The sequence below is a fragment of the Lagopus muta genome, chromosome Z (assembly GCF_023343835.1).
Source record: "Lagopus muta isolate bLagMut1 chromosome Z, bLagMut1 primary, whole genome shotgun sequence".
In the NCBI taxonomy this organism is placed as follows: domain Eukaryota; kingdom Metazoa; phylum Chordata; class Aves; order Galliformes; family Phasianidae; genus Lagopus; species Lagopus muta.
The window spans coordinates 26,638,614-26,656,622 of NC_064472.1; the positions used below are offsets into that span (position 1 = coordinate 26,638,614).

The 18,009-nt window shown below is 38.3% G+C and overlaps 1 long non-coding RNA gene across 1 annotated transcript; it reads left to right on the top strand.

Annotated features, from left to right (window-relative positions):
• The first annotated feature begins 300 nt into the window (after positions 1–300).
• On the top strand, positions 301–16,192 carry LOC125686763 (uncharacterized). The gene is made up of 3 exons (XR_007373891.1): positions 301–446; positions 9,405–9,572; positions 10,437–16,192. It is a non-coding gene; the product is annotated as an uncharacterized LOC125686763 (long non-coding RNA).
• Positions 16,193–18,009: the final 1,817 nt, after the last annotated feature.

Genomic DNA, 18,009 nt, shown 5'->3' on the forward strand with positions numbered 1-18,009 from the left:
ACCACATGAATTGTTAAAAATAAAACACCTGATAATCGGTATTAAATTAAATCACAGAGCAGAGATGGATGACGATTGTGATGAGGGCTTTAAGTATTATTTACCTTCCTACAAAGAGCTTGTCTGGGCTTTCAAACAGGGTATATAAAACACTTACTTAGCATGTAACTTGAGCTATGAAAAATTGTATTACAGTTAAGTGTTCTTAAAGCCTCAGGCTTTTTATCACAATTAAGAGAGCGTGGAAGGAGGAGGGGAAGGAAAATGGAAATAACTTAAGGGAGCATTCATGAATGGCATTGCTGTGCAGAGGTGTGCAAAAGCCTCACCAAGACAGCATTGGCAGAATCAAATTGGCAAAGCTCATCAGGCGTTCTTCTGGGACACTGCCTCAGGCCACTGGTCTGCTGCACTTACACCCATGCTCTGCTCGCTCAGAGAACAAGGTAATGCAGATTTAACAGCTTTGTTGCTCTTCTGAAGGGAGATGATACATGTACCTGCAAGAGACTGGAAACGATATCTTTCAGAAGCCAGGCACTTTTATCTTTTTCACGTTTTTATAATGAACTTTCCTGAGCCACTTTATTAACTGGTTCAGGAAGAGAAAGATGTAAACAAGTCAGTCATTGCAGTTTGTACTTGATAGGGTTTTCCCAGCTTGGTTTCATGGGTATCAGCTGTGGAATAAAATCTCTCAGTTCTTGTGCAACAACAGGGAAAAACATGGAATCAAAGAAACTCAATTCAGTAATTCAGGGGATCTACTTGAAAGGTAGCCATTATCCCCCAAATACTCATTCTGGTCTTATCTCATTTTGCATGTGTAAAATATTAGAAATATTAAAAATCAGAAATAGATTAGGAGTGGGCATGTGATCAGTTTGTGTGCTATAGAGTATCTTAGAGAGATGGTAGCCCTGACTGCTACCAACCTGCTTAAGCCAACCTCTTTTGTTTGTCTGCCTACATCCTTCAGTGCTGTATACCTTTTCCTAAGCACCATTTACCTATTCAAAAGTCCTTGGATTTTAAAGGCTTTAAAATAGTGTATGCAAGAAAAAAAGGCAGCATTTCTAACACTTCTACAAAGCAAGCCTCAGACAGGTTTGAAGTTGTCAAATAAGGATCACAAAACAGGAGGGATCCAAAATAAGCTGATCCTCCAGTGGACATATTTGTAGTGGAGAATTTTTGTTTAGCAGAGGTCCATACAGAGGGAGGTAGAACTGCCAGAGCACTTGAGAGACAACTCACTTCTCTCTTTCCATGTGTGTTTTTAATATAGTTGACATTTTTCTAACCCATTGCAAAACTGAATAGTGGTAATATAGTATAATAATTGTACTTTCTCAAGGGGATGTAATGACTTGATTATGAATGAAAAGTATTTAAGAGTTGTTATTTAGCAGTGAATAAAAACAGTAATCTTATTCTCCTCCCAGCCCTGAAGTTATGTTCTGCATATTCCTTATACCTCTCCAGATTTGAAGCTCATTTTTCCAACAAAACCTTATCTGTCTTGGTGCAGTGAAAATCTTTCTTCATATTAAGCAGTGCAGGGTGAACCAGACCTAAGTCAGCAACACATCATCTGTAAGTGACGGAAATAGCTGTATTAAGCCAAGATCTATCAACTGACAACTGACAGACTGGCATGAACAAGATCAGCACCCGGATTTCTTACCAGACAGGCAGTTTACTGACTTCTCTGTCTGCTTCACCACAAGTTTCTACAACAAACACAATAGCTGGCGTGTACTTGATGTTGAGCAAGTGCCGTTTTCAGTTGATATTCTCATTTAATTTCCATATGTTGGCAGAAACAGATGGAACTGGATTTTCTTGCAATTATTATGAGTCTAGGATAACAACTCTTAAATCTGCCTAAGAGCAGAAAGGTACAATACAAATATGCAAACTTGGGGCAGCAGCCTGGATACTGAAGTACAGAAGTATGACTTCACATTCAGAGTAACTAAAATTGGTTTGTGGTTTATTGAATAGCTGTATCATATGAAGGGATCTGAGGAAGCTTAAAATAATTTGTACAGAATGTGAAATTAGGTGGGGATAAGGCCGCAGTGCCCTATTGTCTCACTGCTAATACTTTTAAATGAAAACTATTAGTTAAGTAAAGTCTGTAGGGTTTTAAGGCTACAAAAAATATGTTATTTTGCTTTCCAAGAAAGCCTTTTATTGAAATTGCAACATCTGCTTCCATCTCTGTGGTTCTAACCCCAACATGATTTTTTTTGAGATCACAACACTGAAAACATCCACAAAGTAGATTATTTTTTTCTTAAGATTCTCGACTCTGGCTTAGAGTTTCAAAAGAGAGTTATGTAGACTTAAGCCTAAAAGCTTTATTTATTGGAATGGGAATTTAAACAGAAAATAACGGGGTTTATATCCAATTGATCCTCCAAAATGTTACTAAACTGAAGCTTAAGGGACTAAAATCCTGGGTAGGGAAACTGGGATGATTATCAGTTTTAGGTAAAAAAGTGTTAGCACAGAAACTGGAAAATCATGTTATTTTGAGACTACATGAAAGTAGATAGGGAACACATGTTGGTTCTTTAAGGCCCTTATCCAGCAAATTCTTTTGTACCTGTTTAAAAACCACACACACACACACACACACACACACACAAAGAAAAAATCAAGAAGATGGAGAGATGTGCTTCTAGCTGAAGCAGTGTAAGAAGCTTCTGCCTTTCCTCTTACTGTTGTCAGTTGCCCACCTTTATCACCAAACTGTGTACACATTCCACCTGCACAGCCAGGCAGTAGACCAGTTTCTAGACTGTCTCTCTGCTAAATCGACCAGCTTTACTTAAGTCATCCTTGATGTTCACAGAAGAGTTTCTGAAGAACTGGTCATGACAAACAGAGACGGACGTTGGAAAGAGCAGAACTTAGATTCATACCAGTTGCATTTCCGTGGATAAATGTTAGTTTTCACAACAAAAATCTTATTAGCTCTAACATAAGTAACATTTGGGAAGATTATGTAGCAACTTATTTTAAAGGTAATAAAAAGTAATAAAAACTAAGATGTAAATAACAAACCAAATACACAAGACTTTTCACCCATACTTCTTGACTTTTTTTTCCCCCCAGTTGTTATGGCAATTTCTGAAAATGGATTCTTTGTTTAAACTGAGAATGATTTTGACCTAATATATTTTTTTTCCATTACATAAATTGATATAAAAAATTGATTTAAAATTGTAACACAGGTTTTGCCTTCCTCTGTGATATAAAGAAGTGAAAAACAAAGACATTTCTCCCCATAGAAAAATTTTATGTATGGTTAAGTAAAATGTAATGGTGATTTATTAAAAAGAGAGAAGGGAAAAGGCAGCAGGGACTTGACACAAACATTTGCAGCTACATTTGAAAAATGATAGACCAAACAACAAAATTCAGAACTGGGATTAAGACAGAGAGTCTTCAGATGAGGTTTTGTTTCAGTATGTTATAGCAGTGATGGCCAGAAACATAATTTGGGTCTGGATGGCTATGTATAGGATCCTAAACTTCTGATACATTTGAAGGAATTCTTATCTAGATTCTTGGCTATAAACTTGTCCCTAAATGCAACAGTTCTGCAGTTCTTTGAGGTATTTTGCCCCATAATATGGTTAGAAGTTTGATAGAACCTATCTGCAAAAAAAACTGGAACTTCTTAAAAGAAGCAGTAAAAAAAACTGGGAACCACCATATTTCACCAGCTGTTCAAGTTTGGCTTTTTTTTTTTTACTGGATACACTCTTCCTGGGACTCCCATTGGGTTTCATTATTTGGTCGCTGCCAGGTAATTGTACATTTTGCTCCCAGTCTCTCTCTATTTTTATCCAGTATTTTAAAATTTATTAATTGTTTTTGTTGCTTAGTAACTACAGTTACACTATCGGCCGTATAATATGTGGCTCTTGAAAGAATGTGAGTCAATGTACAGACCCTGCCAGTCAGAACCTTTGAGCTGTAATGAAATTTAGTCACATTAAACAGGTTATGAGGGTAATATGAAGAGACACATAATACTGTAATCAAAGACAGTCTCAATGCTTTTCAGGTGAAGAAACTAACTCAACTTTGTTTGTGTAAATGAAGATCATTAACCTCAACAAAGCCAAAGTTTCTTATTTCCAACCTTGTCTAATGTTAAAATTCCTGATCACCCATAATATTATTGTATCCCCTTTTAGAATTTTGCAGTGCTTCAGCTTTGTATGAACACAGTTTGCAGTCTCCACTAGTGGGAAATCTACTCCAGGAGAATCAGCTCCTGCTCCTTTTGAAGCCCTGTCATGCAAATGCCCCCACACTGATAGTAGACTACTTCACATAGCCATAGATTCAGAGAAAGAATTGAGTGTTAGTTGTGCTAAGGCATTCTTGAATGAAAATCAGGGAAGAAAGAAATTGCACTTAGCAAGAAGTGTAAACATTATGAATGTCTTCGTTTAGACTCCTTGGCTGGGGGACCATAATTGCATTTAGCCGCATTTTAGTTTCATTTAACCTGTTCTTTCTGCTTTCAGACAGAGTATTTTCTAACTTCAGTAAACTTCTTGCAATGTGAGATCTCTGTGTGTGGATGCATTTGTAGTGGTACTGTAGTTTGTGCATTCCATTTATACTTCTGCTTAAATTCTCTTAAAGAGAATTTAACCCAATAGCATTTGGGTACACTTTTAAAATTAAGAAAGCCTGAATGGTTCAATTTTTTATCATCTTAAGGTTAATGTTGAAAAGATTAAATTTAATGGAAACTGTTGACTTTTACAATAATTACTGTTCTTTTAATTGTTTAAATAAGTGTTGTATAAGATATAATAAAATGCTTGTAGATAATAAAACAATGGCTTGTCAAATACACATGTACTTTCACATTTGCACACAGAGAAACAGAATAAAAATAATTAAATGTAGGAGTTTAAAATAGATTCAAGGAAGTGAAAACTAAGTTTTATTTTAAAATTATTGGTGACTAAATTATACAGTATTCAAGAAAATTTGTAGTTGAGTGTACACAGTCTGTTGTAAAAGTTTGTTTTTATCCATGTATTCATCCACATTTGCACCAAATTCTCTAATGATATGCTTGCAAACACACAACCGTGTTCATGATATAGAAATCACTTGTTGTACTGAACGCATGTAGAGAAATGAAAAGGAAACAATGTTTTATCTCACTATTTAGGAAAATACAGACAAGGCCACTTTAGGAGACAAGAATAGCTTAAAGTTCCCGACTGATTTCTGTCTCAAAGTCATCTGAGTTTTACCGGCCTTGCTGATTGTATCATTTGATAGGTATTTTGATGACAGACAATTCAGAGAAGGCAACTAAGTTGAAGACAGTAAATATGGGAAAGAGAGTCTGCTGTTGAAGCAGCCTGCTGTAAAATCTGGCAGTAGAATAACTTTAAAATAATTTAAAATAATTTATTACTGCACAGTTTATACAGCTAAGCATTAGTGTGTTCATGATGTATAGAAAACATTATATGCATCGTTTTTCTTGCAAATTATAGTAACACCATTTCCTTTGCATCAAGGAATAAACTATAGCTTGTTTTTTTTTTTTTTTCCCCAGTTCACAAGCTCTGGCTGTCATTTAGCAGTCTACCCTGGTTTTTGTATTTAGCAGTCACTGTGAAAATGAGAGGGGGGCAGAAGAGGAGAAAAAGAGGAGTTTCTGGCCTCTCATGGACACTCTATTGACTTCTTGATTCTGAAGTCTCGAAACCCTGGCTGCCTAGTTGGTCTAATAAAAGACAATACCTTCCTGGAAATCTTGCCCTGCAGCCCTGTAGCACTGCAGCTACAGCAATGCTCCTTTTAGAGTTGTAACACAGGCACCTGGCCTGAATTCCCCATCAGAATTATTCCTTCCTATTGCCATCACCTTTATTTATACTCAGTACTTCCTGCCATTGCTTTTTGATCCTCAAGAAGAAAAAACACTCACCCTGTCAGCTAATAAGTGAAGATCCTTAGCGTGTGCGAGCCAGCAGCATCAAATTCCCCAGCAGCATGCACAGACTGCAAGGCAGACAGAACCTGCCCTTCCAGCATAGCATCAGGCACGTGTTGAGCTTCAACCCCTGTATGACAAGACTTAAAGGGGGTTTATTTGCTGTCATAGAGGGTGACACTGGCACTGGCTGTATTCACAGAGCTGCAGTGAGTTGCAGTGTAGAGCTGTGTGGAACTAGGTCTTTGGATTCAGGTTCTGGTACCCAGCTGTCCTCATCACTTGTGTGATGGTTTGGCTAGAGCTATGTAAAATCTGTGGGAGCATAGCATTTTCCTGCGCAAGAGTTGGAGAACATGGTATTACCTAAAGCCCTGGCCACCAGCACTGGCTTTCATAGAGCTCTGACTACATTAGCAAATTTTTGCTCAGGTCTTCTGTGTAGGTACACAGGCATTACACTACAGAAAAAGAAGCCTGCTGTATGTGTCCCTTTCACAGCACTTTGACTAAGATTTAGAAATATTTGTGCTGCAGAATAGGAACTTAAACTGCAAAATCACACTTCACTAGCTTAAGAAATAGCTCTTGAGTCATGCAACATTTGTTGAGGTTTGCAAACGGATTTAGGTGTTCACAGGTGTAGCCCAAAGAAAACACTGTTTTTTTGCTCTTTTTCCAACAGAGATTGTATCAGAGCTATTCAAAAGTTCATTCTGAAAGAAGATCTGCTGGTGCACTTGCAATGGAAACAAATTTGATAGTTACTATGTGGTCAGCAGCAATAGCCATATGTAATTACAGTCACTCCTTACCTGGACAGTAGGACCCCAAAGCAGAATGACTTTTTTGTTTGCCTGGACAGATGTGGCCCATTAGAACCTCTTAAGATATGCAATCGTTTTAAGGCATGTAACTTTTTAAAACAAACGTCATGTGCAAGTGTGATGTGGCCACATTAAAATCTTTGTTTTCCAAGTCGAGTGTCCTAGCAGTCCTTAACACACCACTCAGTTGTGGTTAGCCTTTGACATGGGACACATCAAGGCCCAACAGTTTACTTCTGGACCTGTAGGGAGGAGCTTACCCACTCTGTACTTCCCATCTTCTCTGGAATTAGTTAATTCTTTCTCCTGCTGAGAGAGGAAAATCATTCTTCTGAAATAAGACAACTTTTATTTTGGATAAGGTGTTTATATGAAATAAATGCTCCAGAGGAGCCCAACTGAACTGAAATAGTTACTGTATGACAGCTATTCCGCTATAGATTTGGTAGAATTCTTCCACTTGGGAAGCCCATAGAAATATGTTTCTAATTTAAGAAAACTGTCCTAATATTTTAAAATTATAAGCTTTCGCATAAAAGCACTGCCTTGTTACTGAATAAGCTGAATATATTTTATGAACTTGTTTTGTATTACAGTGATGAAGCATGAAAGAAGTAAATCTGTATTCTACGTGCTCATACCTATCTTCCATTTCTGCCTGTGACATATTCTGTAGTCTTACAAATTCTGGATTAAGCTTTCATCAGGCATTGTCTGAGCCATGAGATGTCATAAATGATGATTTTAGAAAACAGAATCTAGTAAATGCATTCTGGGACCTCCTGCAGTTGCTAGATAGGCTATTCTTTATCCTGCTGCATTGATAAATGCCAAGTAAATAAATCCCCCTCTTTCACATTGGAGTAATAATGGAATCATTTATAATAGCCTTATACATTAGCTTTAGACAGGAACAAGGAAGAAGATTGTCTGTAGAATGACTTGACCTGGCAGCATTATCTTTCAGTCAAGCAGGTTAACTAGAAGACCCCAAGCATTTAGTTAAACTGCCAGAGAAAAAGTTATGTTTAATCCATGTTGCACTTTTCACATTGAATCAACTGACTGGACACGCCTCCTAAATGCTTCCTAGCACTGTAGCTCGTGACATACCATACTTAACAAGGCTCTAATAGCATTTCTGCTGTAACAGAACTGAAACACATGGCTTGTAACATAACATTGACACTTACAGCACTCGTGAGCTTGGTCATGGTGCAGTGGGTAACCAACATGTGGTAACCACTCGTCATGAGCAAATGAGCAGAAAAGCCCTATCTTGACATGGCTTGTTATGTTTTGAAACTGTAAATACAATTGTTAGGCAAAATTAAATCCATTATCATTATGTATACTTTTCAGCATAGGTATATATCTTATGTTTCTCCCATTTTTTCTCCCAAAGTCATTTGGAGCACTGCAATGATATCAATGTATTAGCCTCCAAAAAAAAAAGGACTATAGATAGTAATGGAATAAACAACAAACAAACAAACAAACAAAACCCACCCAAATAACCTCAGGATAGGTTGTGTATGACTCTCACAGTAGGTACTTAAGTGGATGCAGGTTTACAATGATGTTTCAAAACACCTTGATCACAGTGAACAGATCACACATATTTGGCCAAACTCAGTGACTTAATACTCAGTCACTCTAGTTTTAGTAATGCTCACTAACTCAGTTGCCTCTCCTATACAGTGTTCTTAGTATTATGGTGTGCATGGTATTTTATTCACAGAAAGATTAACTAAGCTAGCACATGATCCTTTCCTAGTTAACATCACTAGGAATAGAACCCCGCACTCCCTCAAAAACACCAAAATCCTGTCATGACCGTGAGAACACTGGGAAAAAGTGCAGCTACCTGCTTCCCACTACCTGTAAAATTTCCCCAGTGAGAGCAAGCATTCCTATCTAAAAGGTTAACGTGTAGAGGTTTTTAGCACTCATGAAATCGTCCTTTTCATACCCACTTTAATAAGTAGCTGTGATTTACATATGAAATGTATCTGTATTAAATTTCCACATAAATTTTTTCTAGCAGCATACAGAACTTTTTAGTTCCACACTGTGAGTTCTATCCCAATCCTCCACCTGGCTGTGGTCCTTTTTATGTGGGAACATTAAACTAATTTTACTTGGAATGTACAATGGTTTCTCAAGATGATGCACCTGATACTAAAAAGCAGTTCACAAGACTTCTTAGGAAGACTGATTGTTCTCCAGAGGCTCCTTCTGCTTTGTATTACAGCTTATAGTCTTGCTTTTAGCCCCAGCTCATCTTTGACAGCCTTCTGCTTCACATTTGGCGTCCTTGTGACATCTACAAAATGACTTGGGGGTCAAGAAGTCAACTGGCTTCCTCATATGCTTCTGCCATTACTAGTGGCTGCACTCAGAACATAAGGGAAAGGAACTGAAGGGGTATGTGTGCCTGTGTGTGTGCGTTTATGTAAGGGAGAGACATTTGATGATGACACAGAGAAAGAACAGTGTAATTTTTTCTTTTTCCCCATGTTTCTAGATGATTTCAACTCAGACATAACCTTCCTTTGTTAAACTGCATTTTTGCCTTTCTGCAGGTTGCTTGTTAGCCCATTCAATGCTTGTAACTTGATGATTTTCCCCTCATTGGAAATGTGTTTTTTTCTTGGCACTGGCAGATTGGAGCCTCGTTCAGATACCTCACGTTATTGTGCAGCAGTACAAGGCCAGTTCCTGGGGTGCAGCTACAGATGAAGTGTATTAAGGTATTTCATTTGTTAGTCAGTGTGCCTTTCTGTACAGAAGCTTCAAATGGGATATCTGAAATGTGAACCTGAAGGAAGCTTGGCATGAAACATTTAGCTTAATGAAAAGGATTTAAAGAAATATGAAAGTATTAGATTTGCTATTAAAATATAGGTAAAACACTATTTTGCAGTGTTCTGCATGTAAGCTGTAACTCCAACTGGGTCCCCAAAATTTTGGAACCAAACAGAATCTAAATCTCCAGCTTATGTTCTGCTGAGTATATCTCAGATTAATGTAAATCCATGTTATCCTGCTTGCTGTAGCTGGGATAACTTGGGCTATGAATGCAGTCATAGAAGCGGGGTTTGAAAGGGATTTAAAAAAAAGCTGATGTACAGGGCAATCAGAAAGCCGTGTTATCAGATACAATCTGGTTAGAAACTTATGCACTGCTGACATACTGAAAACAGCATATACTCTATAGCAGAGTAGAGACAATGAGTGTTGAGGTTCTTTTGGATGCAGCAGTTCAAACATGTAAAGCTACAAGTCGTACAAGTTACTGCAGGTTCCTGACAAATTGACACCACAAAGATTTGTTCTAATGCTGCATATTACTTTGTCTTCTGTTCATAGATGTCACATTGCTCAGACCATGCACTCAAAAGGTAATTTTGCTGTGGGTGTAAGGTAACACAGGAATTGCACTGTAATTTAGTATGAATTGATGTTCTGTTGCAAACCATCACATTGATGCAAAGTGTTTCCTTAGCTCATGTGAAAGAAATGAAGGCAGTAAACAAATGTGTTTATTGAACCATTTATTTCAGGGGATTTCTTCTTTTCTTTTCTTTTTTTTTCTTTTCTTTTTTTCCCTTCAGGCAGTTTTGAGCTCCATGCACTCATAAACTGGAAATTCAGCAAGACTTACATTACCACTTACTGTCTCTGTTAACCCAGTACCAGATCTTTAACTGGAACAGGTTACATTGTACTGCATGTAGTAAAGAGCAGTATAAAGGCATGGCTCCAACATCCAAGAACTTTTGAACCTCTGCTGGTTTTATCACTGAGAGAGATTGGAAGGTTCATCTATGGCTATGAAGCTTTACAAGAAAATCTTTACACAACACATGCCAATGATTGAGAACCAACTTCAATATCAAAAGTGGCAATCCTCTGAGAAAGGAGAGAGTGGGTGGGAGCATGGATTTGCAAAAGAAGAAACATGCCTGATCTGTCTTCTAGAACAATCTTTCTGGATTTCAATAGGGCTTTTAGTGCTACCTCCCACAGCATCCTTCTGGACAAATTGTTCTACTGTGAGATGAACAGGTTCACGCTGTGCTCAGTGATGAACTGGCTGAACTGAAGATCTCAAATGTGGCTACATCTGACTGGCAGATGTGCTCTGAGTTGTTCCCAAGAACTTAATTCTAGGGCCTGTACTTTTCGAGATTTCAGTCAGTGATATGGGTGCAGGAGTGAAGAGCACCCTCAACAAGTTTGCTGGTGATACTGAACTGGAAGATGCTGTTGTTCTCCTGGTGAAATGAGAAATGTTGTAGAGGGATCTAGAGTGGGGCTCTTTTTCAGTTGTGACGTGAAGTTCAGCAAAGGAAAATTCAGAGTGCTGCAGTTAGGATGGACTAACACAGGACTTGGAGATAGGTGGCTGGAGAGCAGCTCAGCAGGAAGGAACCTAGGGGTGCTGGTGCCAGTGGCCTCAGAATGAGCCAGCAGCGTGCCCTGGCAGCCACAAGGCAAACCACATTGTGGGATGCATTAAAACAGAACAGCCAGTCAAAATTTACTCTCCACTGTGTTTAGCATTGGAACAGTTTCACACTGAATATTGTGTATAGTTCTTTTTTCCACCATATAAATAGGTTAGGGTCTTTGAAAGCACCCAGAGGAGAACAACACAGCTGCCAACAAGATAGGAAGGCACGTGTCCTGTGACAAGAGGCTGAGGACACTCCGTTTAACTCAGTCTGGAGGAGGCTGAGAGGACCTCAGTGCCCCCTGCTGCTCCCTGAGGATGGGAAGCAGTGGTGGTACTGGGCTCTGCTCCTGGGAACTGATGGCAGAACAGGAACAGCACAGAGCTGCCAGTGGAGAGTCAGGCTGGGAAATGGGAAACATTTCTGTGATGTGAAGGTGGTCTGCCTCTGGGGTAGGCTTCATAGAGAGCTGTCTGATGCCCAGTGCCTGTCAGTGTTCAGGAGGCATATGGACAATGCCCTCAACAATACAGTTTAACTTTTGGTGAGCCCCAGAGAGATTGGGCAGTTGGGCTGAATAATTTTCGAGGGTTTCTTCCAGTGGAACTATTCTATTCTATTCTAGGATAAAATGATCTGTTCTATGGACAAATGTTGTTTACCTTGTTTACTTAAGTAAGCTTTTCAAAACTGTCTTCTACAATATTTTTCTATCCAAACTGGAACATTGCAACTGGAATGGGTGCACAAAGAGATGGATAAAAAAGTGTTTGGATACTTGGACTGCAAGAGTTGTGTTCAGTGTGTTGTTCTTTACCTGGCAGTGGTAACAAGTACAATACTACAGGGTCTAACCTGTGACAAGTCCTGTTCAAAACCAGGACAGCTATCAAGGACAGCAGGTCTACAGTGCTCCTGTAATTATTTTTGGCGCTGAACAGAAACACCATGAATGGCTTCAGCTATGTGTTAGCTTTCCTAGTAGAATAATAATCTGTGCATTGATGCTTTTTTTTCTAAATAATGGAGATTCTCTTGTTTGTGGACTTTGTGACATATTCAAATTAAATTTGAGGCCATCTGGAGAATAATGTATGATATGGCTCAGGAGACCTTACTTGCCTGATACTGTTATCAGTGAACTATCTAAGGATGGAGACTTTGAGGTAGGTGTTTCCTCAGAGTGAGAGTCCTGTTAGGATAAAAACCTGTAGAGGGAAATTATATCTCCAGGTGTGGATGAGAACAGGGCGTGTTTAGGTCCAAAGTATATCAGTACAAATCTGGTAGAGTTGCTTTCAAGTGATATAAGATGCTATTGTACAGCATTAATTATATGAGAATACTATTCTGGGACATAAAGAGAAGTAAGTATATGTAAAATAAAAATATAAGAAAGATGAGTATTGAGAGAACGAATGGCAGCTGTGTATTTCACAGAAAAAGTCAAGATGAAGGTCTCAGATGGGCTTTGACTGTGGTATACAGGCATACATTCCTTTCATATGTTTTTAACTTAATGTATATGCTTTTTTTTTTTTTTTTTTTTTTTTTTTTTTTTTTTCCCCTTGTATTGAAATCCAGACACTATTGTAAAGTATGCTGCTTGAAATCCAGTGTAGCTAGATGCACTGGTTTCACTATTTTGGATCAGAGCAGGACAGGACAGGAAAGTTGTATTCAGGTGTAACAGAGATCTCCAGACCCTCGAAAAAGACAGAGCGAAACAAAACAGGGAATCTAGCACAGCCTACATAAGTGGTAAAAAGTAAGTCTTTTTAAAATGCAGTTTTTAATAATACAATGATATTTGTAGAAATCTGAGTGAATAATACTGATAGTTGTTTTATTGACATGAAACATCAGTCTACTTTTCACTAGGTAGGAGATTTACTGACATTTGCCTCTAAACTCATAACTACACACAATTCTGTGATTCTGTGATTCTGTGATAACTAGAAGTTTAATGAGATGAGACAGACATCACAAATAAAAGAGAAGCTATTCTTGGTGAGTCACTTGCACAACTGGTGGGAATTCTGTTTTTCAAAATGAATTTGTTTGTTACCTGCTTATGACAGATCTGTCCACCATATATAGACAATTTCAGAAGGAAAACAGCAAGACACAGCACTTCCAAAATGCCCTAACTTGTGCTTGAGTTGGTGAAAATTAAAAATATAGCAGAATACTGGAGCTCAGTATAAACAGCTCAGGGTCCTGGAAGTCAGTATCACCTTGTAAGAAAAAACACACGTTGCAAAAGTTGAATTTGGGCAGTTGCAATTGAAATGGCTGTGGGAAACATTTCATATAAAATCCACACTGCTTGAGAATACAAACTTTGCAAATACATTTTACGCATCCAACCAAATGAGTTTTTAGTAGGTAGGTTCTGTGTAATATAAGTTGAATGTCAACAGGCAGATGTCTACACTAATGAAAACACTCTGGATACATATGTGTTGTAGATATAATAAATAAGAATGATAAAGTTTTGTTATTACATGCCAAATCCCTGTTCTTGCATAAGTTTTCAACAAAGTATGTGTAAATAATGAAACCATAAGAACATTTGATTTTCACAATGACTTTATTTCAATGAAACAGCTTACAAGTGCTCTCTACAAAAGGAGGTATTTAGTGTATATTGGCACTGAGCAGATGTTTAATACTGATCTCTTCAAACATTCATGAAAACAGATTTCGTACTTGTTCAGTCCTTTCATCATTACTTAATTAATACATGGTGCTTTGTAATAAAAAAAGGAAAGGAACTTAGTTACATTTTTTAAATTTTATGTCATATCAGATGGGTAGGACTGGGACTTAGATTTGTTCTTCACTATAGTTTTCTTCTTTCTTGAGTCATGGTCACAAGCAGTTGTGATGGCTAAATATGGGTAACCCTGCTGTCCAGCCTTGGTAGTGCATCAGCGCAAAGTACAGTTGTCTTCAGAACAAAGAAGAAGAGAGCCAAGATTTTGTTTCTTCCAAGAGACTGAGAACATGGAAAGGAAGAAGGAATCATCCTACATTACACAGTTTTCTTGTCTTTTCTATTTAATGGAAGAAGCTGGAGAATGACCTCAGGGTCTTTCACTGCATTAGGGAACATCCTAGACTGGGATCATACACCAAGCCACAAGGCTCTTATTTCCGTTCTGAGAGAGCACAAAGCAACCAGTCTTCACTGGATATTCATGCCAGGAATTGTCTCATTGCCCTGGTATGCAAGTATCACCTAGTTTTATAGCATCATCAGAATAACATCACCAAGCTGTTTCTTTCTGCAGGATGACAGTTTTTTTCCAAGATTTCAAATAATGAAAAAGCAATTGTGAGCCATGTTTTCATGTCAAAGCATTTATAATGAGTATATTCATGCAATATTTAAAATCCTGTGCTCAGTTGAACCTTTATCTCCACTGACAAATATTCCCTGAAAAATGGGTGAAATCTAAAAGGGGAATTGAAGGGTCAGAGGCAACTACAGGTGCCACAAAACTTACCCAAAATGTTCTTATCACAGAAACAACCTGCAAGGATTTTACTCTTGCAGCTATGCTCTAACTCTGTAATGCTGCCAAAGTCCCTCTTATATTATGGAAAAGGAGACAGAGGTGGGTGACAGAAAGTAGTAAGTTGTAAGTTTCCTTTAAAAAATGTCCCCTGCATTTTTATGAGCAGTTTTGCCATCTCATCCGTTGCCTTACCTGGAAAGGTTGAAGATGAGATTGCAGCCTGTCATCTCTTCTCAGAGCCAGCTAGTAAATAATGAAGTTAGATTTTGGCTTGCTAACGGAATTGACCCAAGGGGAAAGTTTTTGTTACATGTTAAAAAGAAAGCAAATATTTCTTTGGTGAGGCAGGTTAGGATCTCCTAACTCTTCAAAATTGCTTCCTCCCTGAACTGCCACATTTGTAACTCACTGTATCCCCTTCCATTCATAATCTAAACATAACAACCCTTCTTTCAGCCACAAATAATAATCCAAAAACCACATCAGCCTCCCCCCCCCCCCCCTTACCCTGCACTCTGAGATGGGGATAGAAAGAAGTAAGCTAATAAAACAGTGAGTTCTCTTCCTTCCTTCCTCTACCCCTCCCATGTCAATAGATTTTGACAACAAACATAAACATCACATAATTCAAACATGAATTGAGCTATTGGAGAACTCCCATACTAATGTAGGTGTTCCCTATGAAATGTGTTCACATCCCAAATCTTATTCAGAACCTAGTCATCTTGCTGGAATTACAGCAAGACCTTAACCCACTCCCTGGGCTACAATTTGATTGCCATTACTGGGGGCTACAATTTCACAAAGGGTGTCTCAAAATTTAAGCACAATAACCCAGACCTGTTAACCTCAGTTCAATGTTGAACCTTATCCACAACCTAAGTATAATCCAGAGCAGCATTTCAGCGTAGCTTCTGTGAACTATCACTGATTGCAGGCATTTCTGATCAGAGTCTTTCTGCTCTTTCTCCTCTTCTATAACACAGACACAAGTGCACTCTTCCTCCCTCTCTCACTCTCTTCCACTCATGAAAAAAACCCCCCACAAATTAATGGCAGTTAAGGAAGGAACTCAATTCTGTCACAGTTCTGAACAAGGAATAGAGAAGGGGATTTTATGATTTCTGTGGAAAGAGAACATGCTACAGGGAAGAACATACTGCAAGAAAAAACAGAGAGGAAAAGTCAATCATCTGTTTTCTTCTGCCTTTTGGAGTACTTTGAACCACTGCTTTTGGACTGTCTTTAAACTGATATTTTTCTGAATGCCTGTATAATCATTTCACAGTTCATGTACACACCTAAATAAAGTCTAACGAAAGAAGGTCTAAAGAAATGAGGTATTTTTCCTTTATGGAATTCCCAGGGGATTCTAATCATCAGACCAGTTCTGAACTTTATGGTAAATCATTTGTCATTTAAGACCTAGATCCTAAGAGATACTTTGTGCTTCAGTCCTGCTGATGCTAATAGAGCACACTTCATAGTTTGGGAATCCCACCCCAAAATGTGACATACAACTTATGAAAGTGAATGAAAATAGAAAGTTCTCGTCCTGTCTGTCTGTCCTGTGATTCAGAAAAATATCTGAATCAAATGAGGTGCTTTTTAATGTAAAGTCTTAAAATCATTTTTCTGGAGAAATCTTAATGCAAAACAAAACCAAACTAGCAACATCCAAACTGTTGCTTTTTAAAATCATAATATACTCATATAAATAAGGACCGATCTATTGTTTGAGGAGTTGCAATGACAATATGAGGAAGGAAAATGTATTAAAAATACAGTAAGACAATGCGCCAGAATGAAAAATTGCAAAACTGAATGTTATTTAAGACTGATACAGTAGGTATGGCAGTACCTCTTGTAAATCAAGTGCAGCACTGCCTTGGCAGTTGGTGTTTGCGTAAGTAACTTGCCTCAAGGAAGACCAAAGTTGTTTCCTTTACTGAATGTTTCCATCAAGAACAGAACAAACTGAAATTACTTCAGATTCTCTTACAATTATCAGAGGTAAATCATGTGGGAGAGCAGGGTATAATCTGTGCACACCTTTTCTGTATAAGCCATCCTCATTCTGGATAGTGTAGCAGCCTGCCTGACTAAGCATGTGGATCATGTCAGCCTGGAGACCTGATCTCCTTGCTGTGTTGTGAGATTTCTGTGCTCTACTTTTCAAAGATTAATGTTGCTGACTCCTCTTCTAAATCACAAATGCCTTTGCTTTAATCAAGTAAAAATTAGTGTTCCAGCATCTTTGTTTCCGTATGAGTAAGCTTCCCCTCTCCAATAAGCCCTAGCTCTTTATGAAGTGCTGTGTTTGGCTCCTCACTGCCGCTGTAAAGGTACCTCGAGTTGAAGTTTAATTTAGTACACAATGTGTCTCACAAAAGGAAGCTGGCTCGCACTTGACATGTTGATACATTGCAAGAATTCATAAACACAGCACCAGCTGTACCTTGCAAAAGGAGTTTTCTATGTGTCCCTATTAGGTTATTAAGTGCATGGAGCAGATTTTTTCCTTTTTTTTTTTTTTTTGTTACAGTAAAAATTTAAATAATTAACTATTAGAAAGCAAGCTTAACTATTAGAAATAAACTATGTGAGCCTAATCTCACCATGTGATAAAATCTGGAGCCTTTGCTACTGTACTTCGTGTGAGTGACTACAATACCGGTTAATGTCCATTGTGGTGCAGTTTCACTAGGAACTGATGGAGAACTCCAGATCCTGTTGGTAACAACTCTCAGCTGCACTAACTCAATAGTGTCATAGAAATCCAGAAATTCTGCTTTTTTTTTCCCCTCAGAGTCAGAGTAAGGATGATGAAGAGTGTAAGATATTACTTGTCCTGTGGGGGAAAAAAATCTTTATCTCATGCTAAATTTCAGTGTATCCTAACTATAGTTGGGATACAACTATAGTGAAGCCAGTGCTAAATATCCCCTCAGTTGTTTGTGCTTTCAAAATGTTTGGGTTCCTGGGACTCAAACCAAACAACACTGTGGGAAGTGGATACACCATCCTCAGCTCTTTGACTGTTGTTTGGTTTGGGTTGCTTTCTTCACATCCAGCCTTGGCCTTTCTCTCTGCAGGAGTCCCCAGTGAGGCTGGGCTGGCATTGTGATCCTGTAAACTGTAAACCTCCAAACCCACAGGGAGAGCTAGCTGAGGTACACACACCTATTCCCAAAGCAAATGCTCCA